Raw genomic sequence first — 16,428 nt, 5'->3', positions numbered from 1 at the left:
AATGAACCTTCACTTATATTCAAAAAGGTCTACAATTGCGTGGTATGTACTTATATAATTATCGTGGCTGTCCAAAGGACTGACCCCCTACTGGCAAACTTCTATAACTAGAAGATTGTTGAATAAGGCATAGAATCAGACGAAGCTAAGTTGGCAGCGATTTTGATAACCCAGCCTGTGCAAGTGTTAAGTAAACGTCATAATTTCATAAATGTTTGACGTTAAAAATAACACTTGCACTGTCTAGGCTAGGCTGTCAAAATCGCTGCCAACTTATCTTGGTCAGACCTTATTCACATTGGATGCGGATCCGCACGCTGCTCCAGTGTGCGAGCGGGACATCGCCATATACGTACATAGCGCTGTCTCGCTCACACACCCAAGCGGCATACACCTCATAAGTTTGATAACCGCGCGAAGTGTGCAATGCATCCACACAGTTCTAATACCAGTGCATATAGTTCTAATCCTACACTTATTAAGCACGTACATAATTGTAGTTATTCATTTGTCTTAAGGATATAAATCAATGCGTACTAGTTTACTAGTAATGCATAATTTATTATCATAACCACCATTTGCTTAGTATTGAATCAAAGCCTTATAACAATAGGGTTTAAGTCTTAATTACATTGCATTTGTTATTGTTTAGTAATGAATAGGCAATGAATTTAGACTCCAGACCAGTGCCAAGGTTTGCACATGTGTGTATACAAAAATAAATTGTATAACGCATTTTGGCATTTGTGACACTAAGAATAGCTGAGACAACACGAAATCTTAACGTGAACTGACAGCTTTGTGAACTTTTAGAAAAGTTAAAAATAGTTAAAAATTCTTGTTTCGAATTTCACCTTCCCATACAAAAATAGTTACGCTCTCATTTAAAAACGACTAGCTAGATTTCTCTGATATTTTTTACTTACAATAAGACAAGGTATCTATACCTGTAATTAGTTTATGTAGCTTAAGCAGTTTTAAACATCACCTAAAAAGTTGGCTTATTGAGCCAACAACACACAATTACGACGAGTTCTACAATTATGACGAGTTCATAATGAACAAAGAATAATTGAAAAAATACTTTTTCTACTCGTGGACATTTGATCATGCTCCAAATTGCGGAACTTCATTGGAACTAAATTTTTCACACTAAACTGAACTCTCACCCTATACATGAGAATAACAGCGTCCTCTTGACAATGATCATATATTTCTGGTCGAACTTTATGAGCTCCCACTCAACAATAAGATTAATTTCTATACGCTGTAGTCAACTATAAAAAAAAAATCCCAATCACGTGTCGCCACGCTCCCATAGACAGACTAAAGGGGCGCGGGGTGGGAGTCACGTTTATGTCTACATTTTTGTCTACTGAGATACTTACCAATTTTCATTAATTATTTAGGTTTTATAACAATAAAAATATTATTTTTGATGACTCGTAGAAAAAGTATTGTATACATACAATAGTGCTATTATTATTGAGAGCTTTTCAGTCCTGTTCTATAAAATACTATTAATTGCTTGCTGTTGCTATTATTAGATTTATACAATTGAATATTTATTTTGAATCTTTATATTTTTAGATTAATAACTGACATTTGATTGGATTATGCTTATTATGTATGGATAATTATTTTCAGTAAATTTTTAAATTTGTATCTAGACTGACATGTAAATTACCTTAATGAATAAAATGATTACGATTATGAAGACATAAATTCACGTAATGTTAGAAATATTAAAATATTATCTGGTAACTCCTTAAATATTCTTTAAGAAGTATTAACTTTTAGAAGTTACCCCCCATCAAGGCCATTATGTAAGTAGATACAAGAAAAAAATTGTGGAAAATAAGGTAGATTCTTTTTGACACTTTTTTTGAACAGAATTGCTCAGTTGCTTTTCATGCACCTATTTCATTCGATATTAATTTAATAATGGTTTAAATTTTCATCATTTCGCATAACTCTCCTGACACAGTTTTGGCCCATATCCAATATCCAAACTAATCAAAATATACGTGTGTAATGCCCTGTCCACGACTATCAGAAAATACAAGTAGAACTTATCAAGGACATTTATCATAAGGGCTGCCATCTCGAATTTCGCCAAACCCGGACAAAGATTTAAAAAAACCCGGACATTTGGCGTAAATCGCATTTTTTCCCCGGACGAGTCCGAAAATAATATTTTTAAAAAACAACTCCTTTAATTTTACATGTAGTTTTAATGTGCTTCCTTACATGAAAAGTGTCCGGGAAATCCGGGAAAACCCGGACGGATGGCAGCCCTTCATACCAAATAAGCAAATAAACATACGTGTGTTGACCTGTCTTATAAATTCTTATGAATAAACAACAGTTTTCCTTAACACGCCCACAACAATACTCACTTCGTGGTTTAGATAGTCGATGATGCGTCATTTAATAATTTTCCTTACCTGTGTCGGACTTTGGTACTCTTGTTAATGCGTGTTCTATGCGTACGACTGAAATTTGAATTCGCTTGGAGTAAACCCTATTCACGGTCCTTGGGGAATGATTGCGTTGCGAATATCGTAATGCGAAACTTGATTCAGATTGATATAGGATTTTTGAATTTTAATTATAGCGTTAGCCATTCTGATTACAATCCTTGAAAAAAAAATGGTTATTTTGTTAGAATGAGACTGTTATTGAAGTAGGTACCTATTGCCATATTACTGTACTTACTTACTGTAGAAAGCACAAACCATGAGTACAAAGTTTAAGCCTTGGCTGCAATCGCAGAAAAGAAAATAAATAGGTAATGCTTGTAGTTTTTAACGTGCAGTAGGTAGTACTTATAAATGTATATATCCAAAGATACTATAGGTTTACAAGACGTGACAATGAAACAGTATTGAACTACGCATACCACTCTAACAGATTTAATAAGGTCTTTGACTCGGCACTACTCACAGTGGCGCCTAATCGTAAGTGAGATCTTGGCGCTATTTCGAACGAACTGATTGGCTTTTATTTGAAAAACTACGCATTGTGATGAGACGGGATGAGTTGTGAATGGTCTGCGGTAGTGCCAAATCAAATAGCCAGACCATTATAGTTACTGTTTGGCAGATTTCCCATTGAAATATCCCGCCGCGACGGCCAAGTAATATCGCATGCCTGTATCACACTGGCTTGTACATCAGTCACTATAGCGTTGCGTGCCTTAAGCATTTGATAAGAGTACGCAACGAAAGCGATAGTACCTAATACTAAGCAGAGAGCCGTAGCTTTGCTTTGAATCCTCTGCTTTAAGACTCGACTGTGTTTTCCAGACTTATATAATTAAGTCGAAACTCGAGTCGCGACTCGACTCAGGACTAAAAATACTCGAGTTCCTACTAACACTAGCCGAAGCCCTGTTGCATTACGCATGCCTGTGTGTGGTCTGGCCTTAAGACCCACCAACGATGAGTTATCCACTATGCCTACAATATCTTCCTTTCAACGCTAAAGTCCTATGGCAAAATGTGATCAGAACGATATCAGTATATTTTTGCCGGTAGAAAGCACGCCATGATATTGGCCTTTTTTTAAGTCGCACCATGTACGAGTAGGCCGTGGTTCAGATCTGGTTATGGCAATATGTCTCCCATGGTTTCGTATTCCACCTTACAAACTCCACAATTTTATTGTTGTGAAACAATTACCACTATCTTCATTATTTGAAACAGAGGGCCTACCACAAACCATTTCGTCCGTTTGTTCGCCTATTTACCTCTGTATCGCTCGAGTACTTATGCAAGGTTCTCAAGATCACCTTCCACTGCCACTGAAACTCTTGGAGTTCTTTTTTCGTGTCGTACTTGGTTTTTTTCATACAAGGGATGTCCAATAGGCAGAGGTGTCAACAGCCCTGGCTGTCACGACCCTTAGATCCAACTCCGAGCAGCAATACGAGCATGCGGGTACGCCAGGAGATGCGCCATGCTTTGCGGCGCTGTGGCGCAGATAGGTACATTGAGTCGAGGAACTACGGAGCAGTCTTCATTTGGTCATGTTTTGCTTACAGCGGCTTGGAGTTCACGTGAGTTCAAGTTTCGATTACTAACGCAACGACATTAGGCTTGCATTGGTCGCATTAGCACGCTAAACTTTTCGAATCATGGCTGATATTTGTCACCACCGTTCTATAATTTCCCAGTCTCCACAATTTTACCACAATCGTACATATTACGAAACCAGGATCACCCTCCACTGCCATTAAACCTCGCTGATAACTTAGAGGTCGTATTGACCTGCTTACAAACGTCAGTGTCGCGGCGACCGCGACCGCGTATACGCGTGTGCTCCGTTTAAACTAATCTAAGGTACGTTTGTTTTATCGTTTTATTATAGGGATTTAATAGTTTAAAGTACTTTTTTATCACATACATAAACTTGAGATATGAATTATCTTGAGTCTTGAGCCTTTTTGCAAGAGATAATCAAATTTTTATGTTGGCTTGTAAAAACTTTTTGCAGATCCTTAAATATGTGCCTAAATTAGATACCTTCTAATTTTGCTGTTGCTTCTTCATTATAAGTTGTGACCATATTGTGACTTGCTATTCATCTAGGTTCTAGGTACTATATGTATTTATGTATTAATAAATATATGTACATGAATACCCAAGGTCACCTCTATCTCCCATATGAGTGGACAGAAAGTGAGTAAGACTCTTTTTACTTTATTAGTGTGTGCTTATTTTACATCATCGTGAACTCTGGACCTGTTATTATGTAGGCAGTAATGATAGTTAAGTCCCTACCAACATAATGTGGTCTTCACGAAACGATCGTAATGTATAGAACCCCCGGATTTTTGACTCGTTCTTAGATGGTCGTTTCACTCTGGTCGTGGTCTAGTCATCGTTTCTGCATTGGTGGCGAGCTTCACAAGACGCCGCCATTCTCTGTTGACTGCCTTCTTAGCATATTCATATCATATGCAGATACATCAATTGCAACTTTAAACTTTTCGATGCCGTGTCAAATACAAAAGCTGTCACTCGGACGCCACGTTACCAAAGTGTCAAAACTACAATTGAACTTTATACATATGCCCGTAGGTCTAATGTTGCTCTGTGGTCTGTGACGGATTAATCCGTCTTCGGCGTTGGACCTACGGAGCGAGTATATCCATCATTGGCGTCAAAAAGGTTAACCTGCTGGATGGATCTTATTGGTGGTTTTTGACATCTATGAGTAATTGGAGGTCTGATACATTGGTACGTCCAGGCCTGAGGCCGAAAACCTAGGCAGCGTTGGATTTTTTTGTAAATTGCCCTACTGATACTGGGATCAATGTCAACCTAGACTGATAAGGACCAAGTCATCTTGGAGTCTATAATAACACTAACCCAGATGACGCTTGAAGCCTAGATTTAATATTTATACTCAATCAGACGACCTTTCATTATCTTATTACGTAAGTTAACTCTGACTTCTATATAATCATCATCTTCCTCGCGTTATTCCGGCTTTTTTTAGAGCCTGGAGTCTGATTGGCAACTAATCCCAAGAATTGGCGTAAGAACTAGTTTTTACGAAAGCAACTGCCATTTGACCTTCCAACCCAGAGGCCCCACAGGGTAAGTAGACCTTATTGGAATAGGTCTGGCTTCCTCACGATGTATTTCTTCACCGAAAAGCGACTGGTAAATATAAAATGAGATTTCGTACATAAGTTCCGAAAAACTCGTTGGTACGAGCCGGGGTTTGAGCCCGTGACCTCCGGATAGAAAGGCGCACGCTCTTACCGCTAGGCCACCAATGGTTCTTCAACTCTGACTACTATCTGATTATCATTTGTTAGTTTAATTCGTTGTTAACCGTAATCTGTTAAGACTAAGAATATCGTATATTCTATTCAATATTAAACCAAAACCATAAGTTGTAGTATCTGACTCCGACTATCTACTTACAGTAACAGGCCAATTCGAACATGCGCCTGACACCAAACCGATTTTTTAATGATATTGGAATCTATTGTATACAAAACATGCTTGTTTGGTTAATTTAAATGCCATATGAGTGACCTAAGCGACCGTGTCCATGGAAACGAGTGACGAGAAATAGTTGATTTACCCACTTACCATAAAGACTTTATAAAAACACTAATTAATACATTGTAACAAAGTTGTTATCTTTAACTTACATACGTGTTTGTGTGGTTTGCTTATATACATAAACAAACCACACAAACAACTACACATACACACATTACATAAATTATATTGTTAAATTATAATGTTGCTTCCTAAAAACATTTCTTCGATAGAATTAACTATATGTATATATTTTTTTAATTAATTTGTTTTTTGGCGTACACATGTAGATACTAGGGGCTTAGTTATATAATCAGGGAAACAGCATGCAACCAATAAGAGCTTAGTATCACGTTCGAAACGTCAAGAAATATTAGAAAATATATCACACGTGATAAAGCCCCTTTTTAGTTTAATAATGAGCTTAGAATTTCATCTTTGTCCAACTTGAAATGTCCTGTTCCTAATCTTAAAGACCGGCAACATACTGGCAGCCTCTGTGATGTTGTAGGTTTTTTTTATACCACGTCGGTGGCAAACAAGCATATGGCCCGCCTGATGGTAAGCAGTCACCGTAGCCTATGGACGCCTGAAAAACTGAAACTTGTCTCAAATTCTCTCTGGACAGTGAACTCCAGACTGCAAAATAAACAATTAGTATATTATTCTACTATTATCTTCGTATCTGTTGTTGTTATCTTTATTGTTAAACAATACCTTCTGTAAGCCTTACTGATACGGTCACGAATATACGGCATGAGCACTCTTAGAGTGAATTGTCATAGAGGCCAATTCGAACTTACATCGTGACATCAAAATGATATCTAAATGATGTCAGTCGCGCATGCATAACGCTCTTAGTTAGTTAGTTAGCTATGCTGGGCATTTTCCGCAAATCAACTATCATTGTGCCTATTTTGCCAATAATTAAAAAAATATTTTATTGAAATATCGTATTGTGTAACATTTAATTTGTATAATAACAAATAAATATTTAATTTATATCGTGTAATAATAATTTTTTGACGCAATAAACGCGTGATGGCGAAATAAAAAAATATATAAACTTTTTGGAAATCTTAACTCTTCGGTGTTGTCGTATGGATTACGGTCAGATAAAAATTTAAAAAAGCTAGAAAAGTAACAAGCACTAGTTCGCAAAAAGCAACTTTGCGAACGCTATACAGGTAACGTAAAGTAGCACTTTTCGAGCAACTGTATTAAAGATATATTTTTGAACATGACTACTGCAAGAGTCTCTTTCCTAGTTTTCTAGGGCTTACCATAGAAACCTTTTGCTTGCTTCTAAAACAAACAGTAGATATAAGCATTTCTAAAATTATAAAAAGTAATTTTAAACCGTCTATGTATATCTTTTCTTCTCAGTACCCCTAGTGTAATTTTAGTCGATAGCGAAACGTGACGTACGCGTTTGCGTTAAGTCTCATTTTGTATGGGTTTTTGAACAGCGCGCCAAGCGGGACGTTTAGGAAAGTCAAAAATCTCATACAAAATGACACAAACGCGTACGTCACGTTTCGCTGTCGAAAATATTTACACTAGGGGTACAGTAATAAAATAGTCGTTTCTAACTTATGTTTCGGTTTTACAGCATTCCATAAATGCCGTGCGGTCTTAAACTATTACACATTGCGAAATGCTATCTTGAGATTAGATATTGCGAAACAACGTAAATAAAACAAATATTATCTTTGACCGATAAAGGATTGTTTATTGTTATTTTCGTAAAATGTCTCGCATAGGCTGTAGGATCTGTTTCTTATCTTCCGTTTGTCACCTTTGAAATCAGAAGTTCCTTAATTGAAATAGCTGTCAATATTTTTTAAATTGTGGGTATGGAGTGTGGAATTAAGAGGAGTGGCATCTCTTATGGTAGAACTGTTGCAAAAGTGTCCAGCTGTCAGCTATAAATAATAGTTCCAAATCTCTCCAGAGTAGCGCTAGAGTAGCTAAGAACCTAGGTATTATTGACGGAGTGAATTGCGCTGTCTATGATTTGATATTTTTGTTCAAGTACTCTAGGTATTGTAGCGCCACCTATTTAAAGTTTTTTGATGACACTTTTTGGTACATGGAGATTTCGTTCCTTATGTCCACCTTCCGTAATTGTGGGTTAAATTGGAACCACATCAAACTTGTGCATGTTGACACTAAACAGATGTTTAACTTTGAAGCCCCTTTTAAGTTGACATTTTTGGGTAAAGGCCAGCACAAAGCAGAAAAAAAAAAATAGAAGTTGTGACATACACTTCAAAAATATTATCACTATTATCAGTCAATAACGAATAAATAATATTTTTACCTGTCAAAATACCTCAAGAAATTACCACTACCAAAAACTCGCGAAAACTCGTTTTTCCATAAAATTTTTGCCCACCACGGAAACTAAAGCATCAATACCATTGACCGATACCGGTTGGATAATAGTTAGTATGTCAACAAACTCGGGTTCGTCGTTCGCCAACACCGGTTGTTGCCAAACACGCGTCAGGTGTATAATATTAGTTGCCTACGCGTGCGCTGCGGACAAGTTCACTACTGCCAGCGTAACATGACCCCTTCTGTGCCCTTGCCATGAGATACCGCGGCCACAGATTTTTAAGAGATGTGATCGTCCGTACAAAAAGAGAAAACGTTTTTTTCACTTATAAATATTTTCCATTCTCCATGATTTTAGTATGTTATTGACACAATGAAAAATTAGGTTTATAGGTTTTCCTTTGTTTTTGAAACTTTTGCAAAATAAAAATAAAAAATTTTTTCAAGGGAAACGTATAAATAAACCTAGAATCTGAATGCTGAAGCGATCGACATTAAAATCAAAGTGATTTGTTAAGATTTAGCTAGCGGAAAACGTTTTCTCCCGACTACTCCCGAGATGGAATTTCATAGAAAAAGTTCCGTTATTTCGTTAGTATCGCAAAATTCGCAAAGCTATTTTTCTCTCTTAATAAGTTCTGGCTGTATGAGCCACTATGAGTGTGTGTACGCAGTTATTATGTATCCATAGCATTAATATTTTTAAACAAAAATGCCGCTTCCAATCTCTGACATCTCTATATAAGTAATAACCTAAAGAACCAGATGGATGGATGCAGAAGACCACAGTCATAACACGACTGCTACCTACTTACGCTGTAGGTGTATGTTTAATGCTCACGAGTATCTATGATAAAGGTAAAAGGCATTTATTCGTGACAATCCCAAGACCTGTACAGACAACAAAAAGAGAAGAAATACATTAGGTGCGCATAACAAAATGGACCCAGCTCAGCAACAGCATAATGTTAATAATGCTCTAGGTTTTAGCTATGACTTGTATTTGTCTCTTTTGTCAACATATTTAATGCCAGTTAATTTAAATGTTCGAAAGTCGGTAAGGCAAATAGGTGGCGATGTCCGCTTATCAACAGGCAGTCAATACGCTTGTTCGCTACCCGTCGCCTATTAATAAAAACTGTTTTTAACTAAGGCTTCTCGTCATCTGTATGCAATTGGAATGATATCTCAGGGCCACTATGTACCTACAAACTTACCTATGTAACATGTGCGCACATTTTTTAAGAATAGCAGTATTAATTAGAATTTTCCCACTTAAGGCTTAAGGTCTATATTTGAATGTATAGAGACCTAAACATGTTACAATTCGGTCAAAATATTTCAGATGTTTAATTTTGTTTAACCAGTCTTTCTTCTTTCTCTGTTATCGATATCAGGTTTTGTCTGTTCTCTTGGACTTTGAACTTTGTGCTTATCGTGTGTATTGTATGTAGTTATTATATATATATATATGTACTTAAAGTCAGACCAAGATAAGTTGGCAGTGATTTAGATAGCCCAGACGGTAGAAATGTCAAGTCAAGTCCACGTCGTAATTTCGTAAAGTTTGACGTTTAAAATAATCCTTTCACCGTCCGGGCTATCTGCCAACTTATATTGGTTTGTACCTAAATTGGACAAAGAAAACTTGAACATTTAACTATCAATTCAAAGTTAGTTTCCGATTTTGCATAATTTGGACTAAAAATTCTAAATATCTGAACCGTTTAATTGTAACTCAATGATTTATATTTTTGTATTATTTTATGTTTATTTCCTTACAAAATGCGTTTAGTTTGGGCAGGTGACGACGCTCATCAGTCTCATCACTCTGAATAAGTTAGGGTGACTGCTAGTTATTGGCCACTCCTAACAATAAGGCTTCTATTGACTTGTTTTTGTTACGTTAGGAGTGGCCAAGAACTAGCAGTCACCCTACCAAAGTACCTTAGCTATGCCTGAAGCTGTATTTGCCTTGCTACGGACTTACTATTTCCAATTTTCTTTTAATTCTCGTCAATTAGGTTAACGCTGATCAATAATTTTCTGTCATTGTAATTTGAATCGTATTGAGTTTTGCCTGTCGTTTTATAAGGTTTATATTATAAATACCTTATAGAGTCTGCGCGGAAAGAAAAGAGTCGTAGAATGTATTTGTTTCCATATCATCCACGACTCTTCTCTTTCCGCACAAACTCTAGAGTACTCTAGACTAACATAAGTTATATATAAATTTCAAAACTAAACTTAAAACTAAACACAAAGTCAGTCATATTACATTATGTAATTACTACTTTTTTAAACAATTTTGGAGAAACATCACAAGCTCCTATTAGTAAAGAAGATAAGTATGCAGCTTTACTACATTTGCAAACCAAAATGCGCAGACTATTGTACGCGCATGTTTTCCTAATTAGGCCTAATTGGTCACGAATGGTGAATTATATTGTGTATACGTAGCTACAGGCTTGAAATAACAGTAACCTTGAGAAGATTTAAAATGAATCAGCATACGGGCAGTCTGCCGTTTCGAACGAGATGATATCGCAAGAACGGTATTTCACTATGAAATTCGTGCTGCGCGCAGTAAGTTAGTATCGAATAATTCTAGTTACTGTAAAGTTCATTATGTGGAAATTAATGAACGGCGTCGTCGCGTTCAGGACTACTGCAAAAAAATGAATTTAATTTCGGTATTAGGTAGTAGTTTTGTTATTCCTTTGGAACAGGGTCGGTAAACCGCATGCGGCTCTTTGGACCAGCAATTTCGCCTCTTCAACACTCCAAAACAATTAACATTTGACCAGTCAAATCAACTTTTGTAGCTCTTTGACATTCCTAACCGTTCTTCCCGTAAATGGTCACTTCAGGTGTCATTGATGGTTACCTAATATTTTCGACCAAAATAATCGCTAAGATCTCACAATTAATTCACCCTGTATAGGTACACTTAGATATTATATTATGGCTAAAATGGCCATCCTATAACATCATCTTTTTGTATTTTTCTTATGCAGAATTTTTATGATTTTAAGAGGAAAGGGGATGGCCGTTTCTCCATACAAACGTAGTTCCCTTTTTCATCTCTGGATGTTGTCATCATGGAAAATATTTTTACATAATTTGATGTATATTAACCATAGCTATGACCCTACGTTTGAATTTTTTCGATTTTTTGATAATTGTAAAAATTAGGAGCGAAAAACAGATTTCATGCTTCTAACCAAAGAGTAAAGTATATAGGTACAAAGCTAAAAATTCGAAAAAAAAAAAAAAATCAATCGTAGGAGCATAGCTGTGGTTGATATACAATAAATTTTGTCAAAATATTTTCAATAATGTTAATATCCAGAGAGGAAAATGAGGACTACGTTTGTATGAAAAGGTGATTTCGCGCGGGCCCTCCACTTTTGTCTTTAAGGAAGCGATGAGGCTCGAAGCGTGTGTTTTTTACTGAACTTTAAAGGGTTAATTCAAAGCTATCTATCGCAGGGGTGGCCAAAAGATCGATCGCGATCGACCGGTAGATCGCGACTGTTAGTCCAGTCGATCGTGGCAAGGCAAAAAATATAAATACGTAGACCAGTTTTATTTAAGATTTCAAGAAGTATGTAATTATAGGTAGATCGCATAGGGTTTCGTTAGTAAACAGGAGATCTTGGGCCTAATCAAGTTGGCCACCCCTCTATCGGCTCTGTGTTACACGCGTCATGGTCCTACTATAAATTATAAAACTGTGGCCCTAGTGAAAAAGGGTATAAGTCTCTGGCAGTTTAGGTGTATAAGGGCATAAGTGTTACGTGGAACTTACACCCCTTTACACCTTAAATAAATATTATGTTTGTGCTGCATGTGTAAAGACAATCAATGCTTAAGGTATGTTTTGACATAAGTTATGGAACATTTTATGTGGTCCGAGTGATATCAAATCGATAACGTTGTAACCATAAGTACCACCATTATGTCCAATGATGTAATTATCATGGTTTGTGTCCATGTTACGCCATTGTTCGCATTTTGAAGATAATTAGCTCGGGAATCAGAAAATTAGCTCTCAAATAAAAAATAAAATTACTTTGATAATTTCCGGTTTGACTAATAACAATAGACTAATATCAATAGTAATTTTTAATGATCAATGAATAATAAATAATAATTATTAAAACCGTTGCAAAGATTTCATTAATGTGTTTTTTTTTTTTATAAAAAAAATCTACCTATAGTCTGTATCTTTAGGTATTTAAAAAAAGGTAAACAAAATCTACCCTCAAATGGCTCCTTAAGGCAGTTGAGGGTAGATGAACACATTACATGATGAAATAATGTAGGTTTAAAGTCAGGTCGTTTAGTGACAGATCCAGGCGGTTTTGTATTTGGTTGGTTAACCAATAAATATTAAAACTACCCGAAAAATGTACAAATTGTTTGTTTACCTTTTTTTAAATACCTAAAGATACAGAGTATAAATTCGACCGCAGTTTCTAACCAAAATGCCATAAGAAATCGACAAATTGATTGAAATGAAACCTCGCAAGAACAGCGGGCTTCACACAATCAAAGGAAGACGGCAAACAGCGTGATGAGATGTTTAGCACTTGGGTGCCGACATAGTTTGCATACTTTTAATAGTTTGATTTCTTCGTATCGATCTTAGTACTTATTTTCTTTTGATATTTCATTATGACAGGCCCAAATATACGTTGACTTTACTTTACATATGGTTGATAATTGTACATTCGAGTTTCATAAATATGTATACATTTTTTCACCTTATTGCAATGGATTATGGTGAAGAGATGTATACATATTTATGAACTCGACTGTAACAAAGATTTGAGTTTGCGTATCAAAACCAAAGGAGAATATTTTCATGATAATACTCGTAAGTTACTTACGTTTTAAAACATTAGTTACATTTGTATAATTTATAGTATTTTATGCAACAGTTGTATAAGAAGGGTCAAAAAAGGCGAGTGGCGTGAGTACGCCACGACGTACGCAAGGAATACGCCACGAGATTTTTTTGACCTACTTATACAACGTTGCATACAATATTTTTCCTACGAGTCAACAAAAATAAATCTTAATTTAGGTAAACAAATTACAGCAAAAGTATATAGCCAAGACGCGCGATCATACCTTGTTAAGCGCCCGGCCCGCCCCGGGCCGCGGCCGGCCGGTCGGCGACACCTCCTCGTAACTCATGAGGCCCTGGTACTTGCTACTTGCAAAATTAATTTTTTGATCAGTTTTTTCTCAATTTTGGCCACCGTAGCCTACGGAGACTAACAAGCAACGCTAAGCGGTCTTCGTAGTCTATGGGTGTTGCTATATTACGGGTGTCACATGCGTGTTTCTGACTTATGAAGTAATTATTTTTACTATGCAACCAAATGAATATTTTGTAAGTTGGCAGCAATGCACTTAGTTTAAAACTGTATTCGTTTTGGTTTTGTTAGGTTGGTAGCCATTAATCGCAGTAACATTATAGCTTATAAAAGCACAAGAGCTTTTATGAGGAATAGACAATATAGACTTTTCTTGAAATCTTTTATGTATGTTCTTATATTCGTGTTAATGAATACATAAATGACAGATAACAGTAGAGGAGTAGGAAAAATTATTAATGACATTTCGTAAAATAACTGTATTTAATTTAAGTAGTAAAAGTATTTCTAAACCCCTATTAAGTAAATACATCCTTTAGACAAAAAGTTCAGCAAAATGCGATTTTGCAAACTGTTTTCTGTGAAAGTAATAATATTAGCGCTTCTGCAGACGGAAAAATATTACGACGACGTGGATATTTTATTATATTATTATATATTTGTGAGCGTTTCGCGTTCCTAATATAATTAGTTTAAGTGATTTAGATGTCTTCTAACTTCTAACACTAGAGTCAGTCCAAACTAACTCTGCAACGACTTAGCAAGCGATAGTGAGGAAATGCCACGATTACTTACTGATATGCCCTCGGAGAGTTTGCAAAATTGTGATATTCCAAAAATTTCAAAACTTCTCATATTTTTGTATACTTAATTAAGAATCAATCGTATGAAAATATAAAGCTTATAGTGGTTTCATTATAGTGGAATAATCAGTGCAAAATTAATTTAAACGCACTAGACCGTTGGAAATAATTAACAAATTAATTAAATATTAAATGAAAGTATGAAGAAGGCAAAATAACCGTTTAATTCTTTGTACTTCAGGCGCGAGTATCAAAGTAAATAAAGACTTAGTTCCGGCCCCGCTAATGGACTATGACCAGATTAGATAAAACGTGTATTTACCGTTGGTTATTTAGTAAAACATTGCGTAGGTACTTTTTATTGAGTTTAAGCTGCTTGCGAATGTGCGCTTTATTGATAACACTAGACCCTACTCATAGTGTTGTGTTCTTGCCGGTGAGTAAGGTTGCCAGAGCTCAACGAGAAGGGTGCAGAGTTTTAGGGTCGACAACGCGCATGTAACTCCTCTGGAGTTGCAAGCGTACATAGGCTACGGAGGCTGCTTACCATCAGGCGGGCCGTATGCTTGTTTGCCACCGACGTAGTATAAAATAAAAAAAAGGTGCCCAGCGGCGGTATCATGGTCGCATTTTTATCACTTGTCTTGTCATGCGTCACTTGTGCCCTTACACACTTGTTAGAACGTGACAGGCATGGTGACAAATGATGAAAAACCTGCCATCTTAGGAGGCCACCGGCCACCCTACAGGAGGATGGTTGCATTACCCCGCTGAATAGCCCTCATCAGATTACAGGGTTAAACTGTACTGTAACTGCACCTTATAGAGGCACGCGCGCTAGGTCCCCACGGTTCAAGAGTTTCAACTCCAAATGCCCCCACATATGTGAGTACCTACAACCGAGGTTGACATACCACTCTTATTAATATGAAAACCTTTATTTCAGGCAACTTGAGGCCCATAGATAAATACCTTACATATTATAACAATATATTTTAAAAGTAAACACTATAAATAACTATATTTATTTATTCTATGTTTCTTCCTTTTGTTATGTTGTTATACTTTTGTATATCATAGTTTATCACGAATAAATGCTATGATTTCTGATTTCTGATTTCTGAAATCACATTATGTTTGCGATGCATTACGCAACCCCGCAGTGTCAGAGTCGGCCTCGGAACCGCCGAAACTTGACACCCTTCGGCCATAACTAAAAATAAACTGGAGCTTAAAGTATAGTAAATTGTTAACCAAGGGATGAAACGGTACCTTTCACGCGAGTTAAACAAATAGGCAAATTTGCATAATCAGTACCTAATTAAAGTAAGTCTTTTTACTATGAAGGGGAAACTTTTTGCGATAACTCAAAAACAGCTAAACTGATCATGTCCGCTATAGTTTTCATTTAATGTCTATCTTAAGCTCTACTACAAATTTCTTCATACAAGAAGTAGACTCCGGTTGGAGCAAAAAGCTATGGAAACTTAGCAGGAGACAACTCCAAAATATAACAGGGGTGTTTACGGGCCATTATGGGGTCAAAGGGGTTTTGGCCAGGATGGGACACTCTGACAACACCGATTGTCGAATGTGTGGTGAAGAGGAAGAGACAGTAACACACCTAATGTGTGAATGTCACGCCCTCGCCAGACAAAGAATGAAGGACTTTGGAGCAGGCTATCTGGAACCAAAGGAATTCAAAAGGCTACCCATAAGCTCCATCATCCGACACATGGAAATGGTCAAAAAGGCTCTTGAGTAGCTAATGGGTCTTTCCTTAGGGGGCAACTACACAAAAGATCCCTATGGGTCGAAGTGTATCCGCAAGGGCCCCCGGTAATTAGAAGATAAGATAAGATAAGATAAGCTCTACTACCATGATTTTTTTCATATTTTTTGGACCTATGGTTCAAAAGTTAGAGGGGGGGGACACATTTTCTTTTTCTTTCGGAGCGATTATCTCCGAATATATTCACTTTATCAAAAATTGTTTGTTGAAGACCCCTATTAGTTTTGAAAGACCTTTCCAACGATACCCCACACTGTAGGGTT

General features: G+C 36.5%; 1 protein-coding gene across 2 annotated transcripts in view; it reads left to right on the top strand.

The window, feature by feature from the left end:
- The window catches only part of LOC133525998 (pyruvate carboxylase, mitochondrial), a 57,119-nt gene that overhangs the window by 2,370 nt on the left and 38,321 nt on the right, over positions 1-16,428 (top strand). The window contains exon 1 of one of the 2 annotated variants that reach the window (XM_061862453.1): positions 4,250-4,343. The exons of the other annotated variant lie outside the window; for it this stretch is intronic. The gene's annotated coding sequence lies outside the window, so the exon portion shown is untranslated. Of the gene's footprint in view, positions 1-4,249; positions 4,344-16,428 lie in introns of those variants that run through there. 2 annotated transcript variants of the gene reach the window in all.

The sequence above is a fragment of the Cydia pomonella genome, chromosome 15 (genome assembly GCF_033807575.1).
Source record: "Cydia pomonella isolate Wapato2018A chromosome 15, ilCydPomo1, whole genome shotgun sequence".
Taxonomy (NCBI): domain Eukaryota; kingdom Metazoa; phylum Arthropoda; class Insecta; order Lepidoptera; family Tortricidae; genus Cydia; species Cydia pomonella.
The sequence above is the reverse complement of the archived record's forward strand: the minus strand, read 5'-3'. Positions and strand labels throughout refer to the sequence as shown.